This window comes from Augochlora pura, chromosome 10, assembly GCF_028453695.1.
Source record: "Augochlora pura isolate Apur16 chromosome 10, APUR_v2.2.1, whole genome shotgun sequence".
In the NCBI taxonomy this organism is placed as follows: domain Eukaryota; kingdom Metazoa; phylum Arthropoda; class Insecta; order Hymenoptera; family Halictidae; genus Augochlora; species Augochlora pura.
In genome coordinates this window covers 13,301,382-13,314,023 of record NC_135781.1, presented here as the reverse complement: position 1 = coordinate 13,314,023, position 12,642 = coordinate 13,301,382, and the positions used below count along the sequence as shown (strand labels likewise).

The following is a 12,642-nucleotide window of genomic DNA, read 5'->3' as shown; positions in this document are numbered from 1 at the left end:
GCAAAGAGAAAGGGAGAGAAAGAGAGACAGGAGGGAGAGGTCGCAGGGGGCTGGTAATTACTGTTTAATCACCGATGATCGTTAAAACGTGAGAGGAGTGCTGACCACGCGGGTACGCCGGCGAATTTCAGTGCGCGCCCCGGCCGCAGCGCAACGCGGAACTTCGCTGCGCGCAAATATGTTGAAAATATGGTCGAGACTATTCTGTTTAGCAAGTCAATAATACTGGCATTTCGCTCGGAGATCGCGGATCGGCGAATTAACGAGCTCGCTCGAAACTATAATTAGTAATTACGATAATACACGACGTCAATGCGCCGGCCTCGGCGCAGCCAAAGATAAATAACATTAATTTGACGTTTGTGATCAATCGCTGTGTTAATCACGACGATGATTGGGCGATTCAAGCCGCGCCCTACGTAGTCCTTACGATTTTACGTCTAATCGCGCTACCTTGATAGTCCGGTGCCGGAAAGATGCAGAAAATGAAAGAGATCTTCGAAATACTCAACATTCATTACTCAGAGAAGAATTGTATTAATTATTTAGTCTACGGATCGTCATAACTATGGATTACATAGTTATTGAATCTCTTAATAGTCACGGACACACTATGTTAACACTTTATCGACCGGTCGTAAAAATTTAGCTTAATGTTAAATTTTCGTTTCTATTTTGATTTTATTTATTTTATTAATTGTGACAGATATGTAATATTTAGAAAATTATATAGTAGCATTTAAGCTTACGATTTTACAATCTAACACGTTTTTCTTAATAATTTATATTAAATTATTGGTTACCATGATAACCAATTTATAAACTACCGGTCGGTAAAGTGTTAATATTCGCTAATATTCGTTCCACGTATAATAAATCCTAAATGAAATTTTCATTTTTTTAGTCTGTACTAAATAATAAATAAATTATATATTTACAATATGTCGTTTTACATATATGAATAAATATTCATAACGACAACCATATAGATGAGAAAGTAATAAACTAAAAGAATACAAATTTCGTCAGAGATGACGTTTCAGTGCTTTCCTAATGTATTTAAGTTAATATTAATATGAAAAGTATATTTATATTTTTGTCAGAGATCATTGAAATATTATAAACATTATATCTTTTTTCAATCAGAAAAATCTCATAAATGCATTGGCAAAAGTCTTATTAAGACAAATTAGATAATAAAAAAGTTACACATTGCATTACCTTCATTTATTGTATATTTCTAAATTGTATATTTCTGCTGAAAAATTTCAGCTTTGTCCGTCTTGGAGCATACTGATATCGAAAAAATGTCATGCCTAGAACTGTTAATTTTAAAACATATAGGAACTTCTAAATCAATTCCGCGTATAAAAAGTTTCGCATTATATTAACCCTTTGCACTCCGAACGATTTTGGGCATTGGCTACCAGCTACTCAGCGGCACTTTACGGCAGAAACAAACATTTACAAACCCCCGTATTATTTATTATAATTTTGGAACTAAGTAACGTATTATAATGATATTGGTCTTATATGAATTGGTTGAGATCGAGGAATGTAAATTTGCAAAAAAATGAATATATTATTGTTTATAATTTTGTACAGTATGATAAATTTTGAAACACTCCCCAATATGCATTGTAGGCTCATTAGTGCATGTTTGACAATAATAATTTATTTGACGCCTGCCACCAGATGTTTTCCTGTTAGAACAATATTATTAACAATATTAACAATATTATATTATTTGTTGTCTAATCTATTGTCCGCAGAAGATGTGGATGGACGCGTTCTGGATACGCGAAAATCGCCCCACAATTGGTCAATTAGTGTTTTGACAAACTTGTGGTGTGTCATTGGCGTTTCATTATTTGTTTGTTTTGTTTGTTTATCCACTAAGGAAAGAATCACTTTTCCGATTTTCTCACTCTTTAGTTCTATGTGTACTGCTCGAAGTTTCAGACTGAGCTCAGCTTTGAAAATCTTTTCCTCCAGATTTAGACTTGTTTATTTATAATATATATTTATATATATATATATTTATTTATAACTCACACTATACAGTGCGTGCTATATTCGCATGCCGACCTTTCTTCTACAAACTCTCCTTATCGCTCTTTTCAAGTGGCGTTGACAAGTGCTCGGACCGTCGTGAGCACGCCTCTCACGTTCTCGTCTGACACAAAACCCGCTTACAGTTTTTGTTTATACTTAGTAATTTAACAATATTTTAATTTGATTTCTTGTGCCATTTCAAAAGGAAACTTCAGACAAACATGCATGTCTCAAAAAGTTGCGCTGAAATAACTCAATTCCCCATAATCACTAATAAACTTGAATGTCCCCTGAGAGGGGACAGCTGAGTGGTATGCTAGAATTTCGATGTCCCCTGAGAGGGGACAGCGGAGTGCAAAGGGTTAAGTGTATTTGCTGCGTAAACTGTGCCGCGTAAATTGCGAGACGTGTGTAATATCGAATCGCATGGACATCATTACATTTGAAAGTATGTTTTATTTTCTACGCATGCATAAAGCTTCTGTCCTATGGAAATTGAATCTTGTTATCTATTCTTATAAAAAAGAAGTATAAAAATTAGATAATAGGTCTAGATTGCCAGATACCTGAAAAAGTTTGTCCATTGGATGTTCAACAAACCAATACTTAAATATTTCGTTTTTCGTTTCGCATTTTATCTACTTATTTTTGTCTCAAATACGTGCGAACTATGATAAATGTATTTGCTTCGCTATACTTCTCCGCAAGTTCGGAAAGCACAAGATCAACCGAAACACAATCACGTACCGTAGAAAACAATTTGCCTAGAAAAGTCAGAACCATCCCGGTATACGTACGTTCTCTGATGAAGTAGACTTTCATTGGCGTTTCTTCCGTTTGATCATGCAATGCACCCCGGATATTCGCGGCGGTTTGCACGGTCTGTACAGAAGAATATAGGTTGAGAGATGGGCTATGGTAATTTTATAGGCCCCGGTTCCGTTTCGATTCTAATCGAGGCAGGATGATTCCACATTTTCATATTTCCCCCGCGGTCGGAATTCATTCCAGCGACGTTTATACACAAACGCAACGGGGATGCGAATGTTCGGGCGGTTCCGATTCCTGGCACGCGTCGCTTCTTTCGTTCTTTATGTTAATCGTACCTGAATAAAAGGCCGCGTAACCGACCGCCGCGATCGCTTATTGTTATGCGTCACGCGATCGGCCGCAATTTAGGGGCGAGTTTGTCCTGTGCGTAAAGGTAGGATTTCCTATAAGCGTCAGACGTAAACGACCGAACGTGTGCATTCGCCTTAAAAATTGCATTCTTTGCTCGATTGAAAAAATTTACATAGAAATTAGATTAAAAAGACTTTTCTGCAACCATGATAATCGTGATGGAAAAAAGCAAAGTCAAAGTTATGTCAACCCGTCTGATAGTTCTACCAATAACACTAAACCTCGCAAAACGAATAGCTTCACATTTTGGTTTATGGATTCCAAAAGAAATGTATCTTCATCGAAGCATAAGTTAGAATAAATGTAATAAATAACTCATCATTGTATAGTAACAGTGGAATCAATGAACTCAAGTAACAACTATTAATACATATTACTAAAAAATTGATTAAATTTAATCTAGCACTACGAGAGTCCAATTGAATACTAGATTTGACAACAGCTTCGAGAAGTGCAGCAATTTTCACCGTCGGGCAAAAGCTTATAAGAGTGGATCTCCATCGGAATCGACAGGACAGAGTTCAAGAGCGGAACGTCGACACAATTACTCGAACGCTAACGAATGCCGAACGGTAAATGTTAAGGGTAGCCCGGATAAAATTAATCGTGGCATCGGGCTCGAAAAGTCGGCGCGGATCGAGCGGGCGAAGAGACGCGCTGCCGCGCGACGCTAGGCGGGACGAGATCGCTCGACTGAGGTAACCAAGGTCGGGATGAATGAAATATCAGACTCCTAATGTAATATATACGCGGACTCGGCTCTCGCCTCCTTGTACAACGGAAGAAGACCGTGACGGCGAGGAAAGAACGAGTGGTAGATGAGGGCCGGGGCTGGAGGAGGGTGGCGAGGGAGAATACGAATGGGAGGGGGGTCTCGGTGTCGCGAGCCTGGATCCATTCACGTCGTGGCTTGAATGGGATCGATAATCGTCAGCGATCGAGGTATCCCACCCGACCGATAATCGGGAGTCTCTCTATCTTTTTTAACGGTATCCGAGCTCCCGCCACGAGTTCGCACCGTTCGCCCTTCGCCCTTCGTTTCCATCCCTTCTGCTCTCGAGTAGAGTGCCTGCCGGGTCTCAGTGATAGATTCTAATATCGCTTATGAAAAATAGGGGCAAATGGGATATGAAAGCTGGCTCCCTTCAATGCCACAGGGGTTTCTCGCCGCCCGCCGGGGGGGGGGGGGGGGGGGGGGTGGGGGCGAGAGAGAGAGAGAGAGAGAGAGACGGGAAAGGTGGGAGAGGGAGAGACGATTCGAACAGCGCAGGTTGCCGAGGCGAAGCGGGAACGATGTGTTGCACGTCTCAGCAAACGGACGACAGCGAGGAAAGGAGTAGGTGAAATAGCGGTGTACCTCTGGCGAAGAAAGAGGAGCACCGGCTGCAAAGTGGGAAAAAGAAAGAGAGGCAACGACGCGGGGTTGGAGAAGAGGGGGCCGAGGGCTCTTTCAAAGCGGCGCGTAATCTCTCTCGCGATGACATCCAATACCATCCCCCGTCGGACGAGTCTGCGAGCCTCAAACCTCGAACATCTCTGCTCTCCGGCAGATTTCACAATATGGTACTTCCATAGTCGGTCTGTGACCCCTAAGGGGATTATTGTCGGATTTTCTGTGAACGTTGCGTGAGCAACTTCGGCCGCAATCAACGAGACACCGATGGATCTTATTCGGTGCCCATTGTCTCCTCGTTACTTGACGCGCGATGCGACGTCCTTCCAACGGTTATTTGCGATGGAATGGTCCCTTTTTCCTTCTGATGTTTTTAGTGAGATTTTCTTCTCGCGGGGTGTATCGATTATTCGAGTCGATATTTTACTGGTACACTTCCAATTTTTGCTATTTATATTTACAGTGTGCAGAATTATTGAATTTGTATTTAAGAATTAAAAAAAAATTGAAACGTAGGCATATACGCTAATGCTAAACACCTACTTGCTGTCTTATATCGTGTGAACAATTAACACGTAGACTACCAGATAGGTGATACAATTTGTTGCCTGCTTTTAACGTTTGCAGTTAAATATATATACAATAAATATTCATTGTCCTTATCTGTTCTAAAAGATTGGATGATCTTAATTCATGCTTCTTAATTATTCTGTTTTAGTTTCATTAATTATTTTACTTTGACTTTATGGGACTTTTTAAAGTGATGATTTCCCAGTCACAGTATTAATTGTTCGGATAATACGAGGTATTCAAATAGTTATGAATAGAGCTATTTTTAATAGGATTATTTCATTGGAATAACGAGAAAAAGAGATTTCTGCTACTTCCCCGATAAGTTCCATAGCGACAGGAGCGCCTCGAAGCCGAAGACGTACTATGGGCCTGGGGCGGCACGGTAACCTAAAATGCGGCTGCTTTACATCGTGGCGAAGTGTAAAACGCGCGTCGATCGCAGAATAAAAGGTTGGGTAGGGATCGTTTCCTAGGAGGAGAGGAGAGGAGAGGAGGGGATCAAGATCGCTTCTTTGATAGCCGGCTGCTAGCGGCGGGTTGAGCTCGGGTCTCTTCAAGGTCGTAACGTTCTCCAGGCCAGATTCGATTTCGATCTGCGCGGATCGACCGGGTCGCCTCGCCTCGCCTCGTCTCGCCTCGCGCCGTTGGAACAACGATCCAGAGCCGGTCGGTGGAATTACAGAGCGAGATCCTTGTCGATGTTCCCGTTGCCGACCTTTTTACGTCCAAATCCCCGAAGAAGTTGCCTCGGTGAAAGAAGAATCCGAGCGTTTCCGGACAATTTCGAGTCCCGCAGCGAGCTATGATTTCCACGCGGATGGGCAGCCTGCAATTGCAGCAAAGCGTATCTTCTCTCTGCCGTGCTAGCCGGCGAGGAGGCGCGATCATAGCTCGGGGCGCGATTATCCAAGCTTCGCTGGCCAAAGGATTTTCTCTTGGTGGGCTCCACCCTTACGCGAGGATAGGGCACCGCACCTACAAGCCCCAGCGAAACCCATGGGTCCGTAGTTTCGTCTCTCGTGGCAGACGCAACTCGAAGCTGCTTTCTTCTTCCCTCTCGCTCTCCCAACTTCTCTCTCTTCCTCTTTCTCTCCCTCACTCTCTCTTTCCATCTCTTTCCTCTCTCTTGTGTATCCGCGTCTATATACTTGAATATTTGTGGCTGTGTATATGTCGCGCGTCTACCTTGTCATAAATTGCTGGCACATTGCACCTAGGTAGAACATATATGTTCCTACACCCCGCCCTCGATATCCAGCTCTGTCCTCCCTGATTGCCCAACGGCGATGCTTCGAAAGAAGGACTTGCTTACTCATGTGTGAACACGCGTCAAAGGAACGTCCACTTACCGGCGTTCATTGAATCTCTGTTATTCACCCATCGCGATCGGTTCCGTGTAACGAGAAAATTGGGGCCCGTGTGAGTTTCATAAAGACGCCTTACGATTTTTGGAATTCATAATTTGCTATCTAGATTCCGCGAGGTTTATGACTGTTTATATCCTCAAGCTGGAAATTTTGTAGGAATTTTCGTAAGTGTTATTCGTTTTTCGAAATGATAGAAAGGTTACGCATGTTAAATCAGCTTTCTAAAACGTTCTAATGAACACGAAATTATTTTTACGTTTTCTTGTGAAACGAATTGTACCACAGAGAGATCCGAGACTTCGAAACGCAGAGATTTCAAGCGGAATAACGAAGTGTGTAGAGATCAATGGAATGTAGATTCTAAACCGTAAAGAACATTAGCTCGTAGCTCCCCTACATTCACAAACTTGAACTTGTTCGAGTGTAAAATTCCTTAGTGTACCGTTCCGTGATTAAATCCCTAATTTAACAGTGGAAGCATCCCTCTGTTCCAAGTTCCACACAGACGCAAGTCAAATAACACTTGAGAAGTCAATGAAAAGGGGCGAAGAGTCTGCACGCCATACGTCATTCGCGTTGTGCTCCATTGATCTTTGCTCGCGCACCGGAATATCAACAAGAAAACGTGAAACTCTGAATGAATAACTTTCAGAAATTTGCGAAAGATTTTTAAATGTAAGATTTTATAGGCTCTCGCATAATGATATTTTAATTTTCTCCAGTACCTTCAAACTTTTTATCTGATCTTCTGCTAGCTGGTGATAATTCAGAAATTGGATTCTCTCTCCACCGATGTTCTTAAATTGTTATAATCTTTTTATTTATTTTCGCCATGATTGCATAAGATCTATACATTCGTGGAAAGTTTAATTAAAAAAAGTTTAACTGCTTACACTACAATATCGTGCCAGACTCGTTATGAAAATTAAGAACATGGTCTACTAAATATAGACATTACTACAGATGTTCCTTTGCCAATATTTAATTATTGACGTAAGGTTGTCAAACGATAAATATAAATTACCTGGATCACGTAGGAATTTATTAACGTTAGCCAATGTAGCTGTAAAAGAACCGGTAATAGAAAGAGTTAAAAACATTTCTAGAAATTTAGTAAACTGTCTGAACGAACACAAGTCTCTCCAAATGAAATCATCAGGAGCAATCCTTGAAGAGCTCAAACTCTCCACGTTCCCGCCATCTGGCAATCGCATCAATGCACCATAGGGCTCCATCCAGCCATCAGCGTTCAAACAAAGTCAGCCTGGTTTTCGTCCAGTTCCCACCGCATGACAGCGTCTAATCCCTCGGTGTCCCGAGAGTCTTCCAAAGAATCAGGTAAAGTTGGTCGGGCAGTCTAATCGTGACAGACGAACCGTGTCGCAAAGTCTCGACTTAACGAAGCTCGGAATTCCGTGTCAGCGACGCGTGGGAGGAGAAAGAGAGGGTGCGGTGTGCCGGCTGAGGAGGTAGATGCAATTACCGGCGGGTCGGTTGGCTTTCCATTCGGCTGGACAAGGAGAATCTGCGCGAAGTCTCGGGAACTCTAGGAAGCTGACGCGACAGGGAGCGAGCGACCGGATATGTTATGCCGGTTTGACGTAATCCCGGGTCCCGGGCATCAGACGATTCGGACGGTTGCGTGGGCGGGTTGCGAGGGAGGGCGGAAAGGGGGCGCATGGGGCGCAGGAAGTGGAGTTTCCGCGTCGGGGGCAGAAATTCGCGCTTCGGGGTAGGGGCGACTCGCATGGCGCGCGGTAAACCGTACCCGGTAACTTCGGCACGTATGCGGTGTGGCCCGCGCGGAGCTGAGCGGAGCCGAGCGGAGCGACGGCAAGCGGAGTGGAGCGGCGAGGAACAGAGGCGAGCGGAGCCGCGTCGCGCCCATTTCTCCGACTCGAATAGTTTCGCGACCGCTCGAACTTCCTACGGATCGGTCCGAAATAGTTTCCAAGCTGTTTCTAGCACTCCGTACGGTTGCTGTCACTGAATCCGTCGCGCTCCCTCTCGCCTACTGTTCCCGTCCTATCCGCTCGCGACCGCCGGCTCCTCTGTACAGCTAACTTCTAAGATCAGCTCCGGAATCAGTCCGCCGGCTTCTAGTCGGGCGGAAAGCCGAGATTGATTTCCACGGAGTTCCGCGTTGTCGGTTCTTGATTGGTAATTGCGCTGCCGCCGATCGATGCCAGCCAGGCCCCGTGGAACGCGTGTCGCGAGAGCGAGCGAGCGAAAGAGAGGGAAAGAGAGAGGGAGAGAGAAAGCGGAAAGCTCGCGTTGCGACACAATTCCCCGTGATTCGATCCGACTGACGAAATCGTCCTGCTTCCCTCGGATCCGCCGACGAATGCCGCTGTCGCCCTCGTGGCTGCTTGCCTGGAAATGATAGATGACAAGGAGCTTCAGGAAACTCGTCGGAATTCGTCCGTGTGCGAGCCTCTTTAGCAGAACACGCTCCAACTTCGTTTTGAATTCGGGAGCGCGCGCTTCGCCGATTACGGGAATGGTACTTTGCTTTGGTTTTTGCTTAGTGAAAAGTTTGTTTGCTAAAAATCTCTATGCAAACATTGATGCTCTAAAGTTCGTATAGACTAACCCTTACGACTGTCTGCGTTTTGTAACGTGATGAGGAAACAATGTTCACGAGTTTCACTGAATATTGAAATTACGCCAGAATAATTACTTTAGAAAAATGCAGCAACGTGTTTATCCATTTTTATTCTTGCATTGGAGTTACTACAGCATGAAAATTATTGCGGGTGCAGTCATCGGGTCGATTAAACGAGACCAAAGTCACCATTAATGCGAAATGAGCGCAGCCTATTGTACGAGTACAATTACCTGCCACAGAAGAAAAGGTTAAAATGTAAAGCACTCTGTAGTAAATGTAGAAATCAAGGACGTCCGAAGAAGCACACTTCATTATTTGTATAGACCACGGGATTGCGGTCACTATCACGTGACTATTTCTTTGTGATTCTATGGCGTGCACAATCCCAGTTGATATAAAGATGTAAAAAAATAGGATCTAACTTTGGAACTAAAGAATTAATTTCTACTACAAGAATGGATCGTAATAAATTTGTTTCAGTTGTATATATATATATATTATATCAAGTTTTCTTAAGAAGGTTTCCCTGATTTTTACTAGGTCCTTTTTCTTTTATTATATTGTGTTCTATCTTTCATAACTCGTAAACAAGTCGCAGATTGCACTTTTGCTTAGGAAAAAATTGTTTGAAAAGTTTCTTAGGAACCCTTCATTTCCCAATTATGAGTGACTTTTGGGACACCTCATTATACACATAATACATATATATACTAACAAATTGAATTATTTTTCACATAGAGTCGGCTGTAATATCATAATTTCATCGACGACACAGAGGTACCATGATCTCTATAGACTTCGCAACCAATATATTCGGAACATTCGAATATCAGTCGCATTTACGCGACGCTATAAGAGAGCAACGTTCCCGTTTCACTTCAAAAAATCGAAAAGAAATTAGAAACGTAGCGGGCTCCTCTTTAAACGCGTGCAAACACGCGGAACGCCGGGCGCGGAACGACAGAGGGGTTGAATTACGGAGGGTTAAAAATTTCCGGTATTCGCCGAAGCGTGTTGAAAAGTTTTCCCCGGCGGTGCACAAGGTTGATACGAGCTCTCATGAAAATATCGTGTCTTTTATGAAGGATCCCGCGTCCCGGAACATTTTTCTCCCTCGTCCGGGGAGGTTTTAGTCGGTCAAAGAAACTCTCGAGGCATCGCCTTTTGGGAGAGCAGGCACCAACGCCTGGCGAGTATCTGCCTCCGAGCGGAGTATCAGAATAGGGTTTCGCGCGTCGTTGCAACTTTCGAAAACTCCGACGTGGAAGTCGCCCAGCCACTGCTTTCGAAACTTCTGAACGATGGATGGTTCCAGGTCGTGGATGTTACGTAAAGGATCAGGGCTCCGCTACCCATCGTCGTCGTGCAAGCCGCGCGCCGCGCGCCGCGCCGTCCGATTCAGCCTAAATACGTCGCTGATCCCGAACCCCCCACCAAGACTCTCTCGCCCGGCCGCGGCACCCCCCTCGAGAATTATTGACGACTCCCTATTTCGAGATCCGACGCCAGGCCACTGAATTTCGCCGGTCTTTCACGCTCCTCGGGCACGGTTGTGATTCCCAGAGCCGATTTCTTCGAATTTCGCTACTGATGGAACTTCGTCGACGAGATCGATGAATCGGCTACCTACCGCGATCTATAACGGCTCGGAAATACAGAGGTACTCGTGGTTAATCGAATGTGCCTACAATGGACAAAATTGGTATAGGGACGCTACGATTTACTCGACAGAGTTAAGCCCTTTTTATACATTTTACGTAATTTAGAGAATGCAAGTATTGGGGTTGTTTGTTATTTTATTTTACAAAATCTATAGAATGTAAAATTTGCTCCAGATTTGAGACAGACAGATATATAGTATTCTTAGAAAATTGTTTAATTTCGTTTATAGAAGAAGATTATCTAATTTTTTAACTTACTTTTTATGTTGGTGTTAAAGTACTAAGGTCCTATTATTAAAAAAAATAGTAATATCTGTATGAAAACTTTGTTTTTTGTATTATCGTAAGAAAAATGCACTTCACTATTTCTTTAGCATTAATGGTGGAGTTCCATCTTTTCTGTCATGACTGTTCATTCTATCGTATAATCTTGTAATATGTATACTACTATAATCTCTAAAATAAATAAAAATTCATTATATTTCCGAAGTTAGGATCAATCGACTTGAAATTGTCGCTGTATCTTGTTGAATTACGATTTTACATTTTTTATTTTAGAGTTGCTGAAATAGAAACTTTTTCATAAATAAATAGCTTTTTACAGCTTGATAGGTTTAGTGTCAAAGAAGAGTTCTTTTTAATCCAGGATCAAGACGATAAGATTACGTTAAAATTTCGGATTTGCTCCTATTACAATTATGTCAAAAAGAAGTATCAGTGTGTGAACTTCGATTGATAAGGTATCGAAGATGAAAACACGCTAAGTGAACCAAGTTGTTTAAGTATGAAACCGCGTCGTGAATTTAGACAGACAGCCGCATCGTTGCCGTTAATACGCACTAAATCATTGTCGACGCTGATTAATATTATCTTCGCGGCTGAACTGGTAATTTAATTCGAAGCTTAACGAACTCCTAATCACTGCCGGCGCATTAAGCTCGTGGCGGGCATGAAATCCTCGCGATGCAATAACAGGAAGCAGTTATTCCTCCCTAATTGGTACGGTTAACGATCATTAAACACTACAAAAATATTTCGAGACGTGCACTCCAGCGTGATTAGAAAATCCCACGGCGTCTATAAAAGCCGAACCACCGAGAAACAAGATCATGATGCCGGAAACCTCCTCGATGGTTTACCAATCTCTGTCAACGAAAACAGTAGAACATGTCAGACAATCGCAAAAGTATTCGACGCCGCGCCGATGTTTGACTTGCTGGCTTGGCTTGGAGGTAAGCTTGTTTGACGGGGGAATAAATTTCATATCGAAGAATGGTCCTGCGGATTCTATTATCAGTAATGTAAGCGACACCGTTCCCGCCGCGCATAGAATTGATTCTTGCGTTTCTATGTCGACGATCGGCGGTGGGGGTGCGCCTTCGATGTCGTCGTCGTCGTCGTCTTCGTCGTCTGATTTCCGTAAATCCGGATCCAGGGACAAGATAGGGAATATTTATCAGCGAGATAGCGTACGATTCACTGCTACGACATCCACCATGCATAACATAATCCGGAAGGTTTCCGGTGGAAAAGAAATCCGCTAGTTCAGACCCTGGAAGAGAGTTTCTGCCCATTATATTATGGGAATCTCGGAACAGCGCATCGACACGCTCCAATTGTCACCTGCATTACATCCGCTCCGCGCTATATCGTAGCTGCAGGACCTCCTAAAGATTCTAAAATATTGAGGGAACGAAACAGTCACGCCACTTTGCCAATCCGACGCTATCTATAGCGCTTTCTTTTCCAATCTTCGTTCATACTATATCCTTCCGTTTTTGTTTGATTATGACTGGTTTACCG

General features: G+C 43.2%; 1 protein-coding gene across 3 annotated transcripts in view; it reads left to right on the top strand.

Moving 5' to 3' along the window:
• Rbp6 (RNA-binding protein 6) overlaps positions 1–12,642 on the top strand; it is an 895,262-nt gene that overhangs the window by 717,885 nt on the left and 164,735 nt on the right. The gene's annotated exons all lie outside the window — the stretch shown is intronic.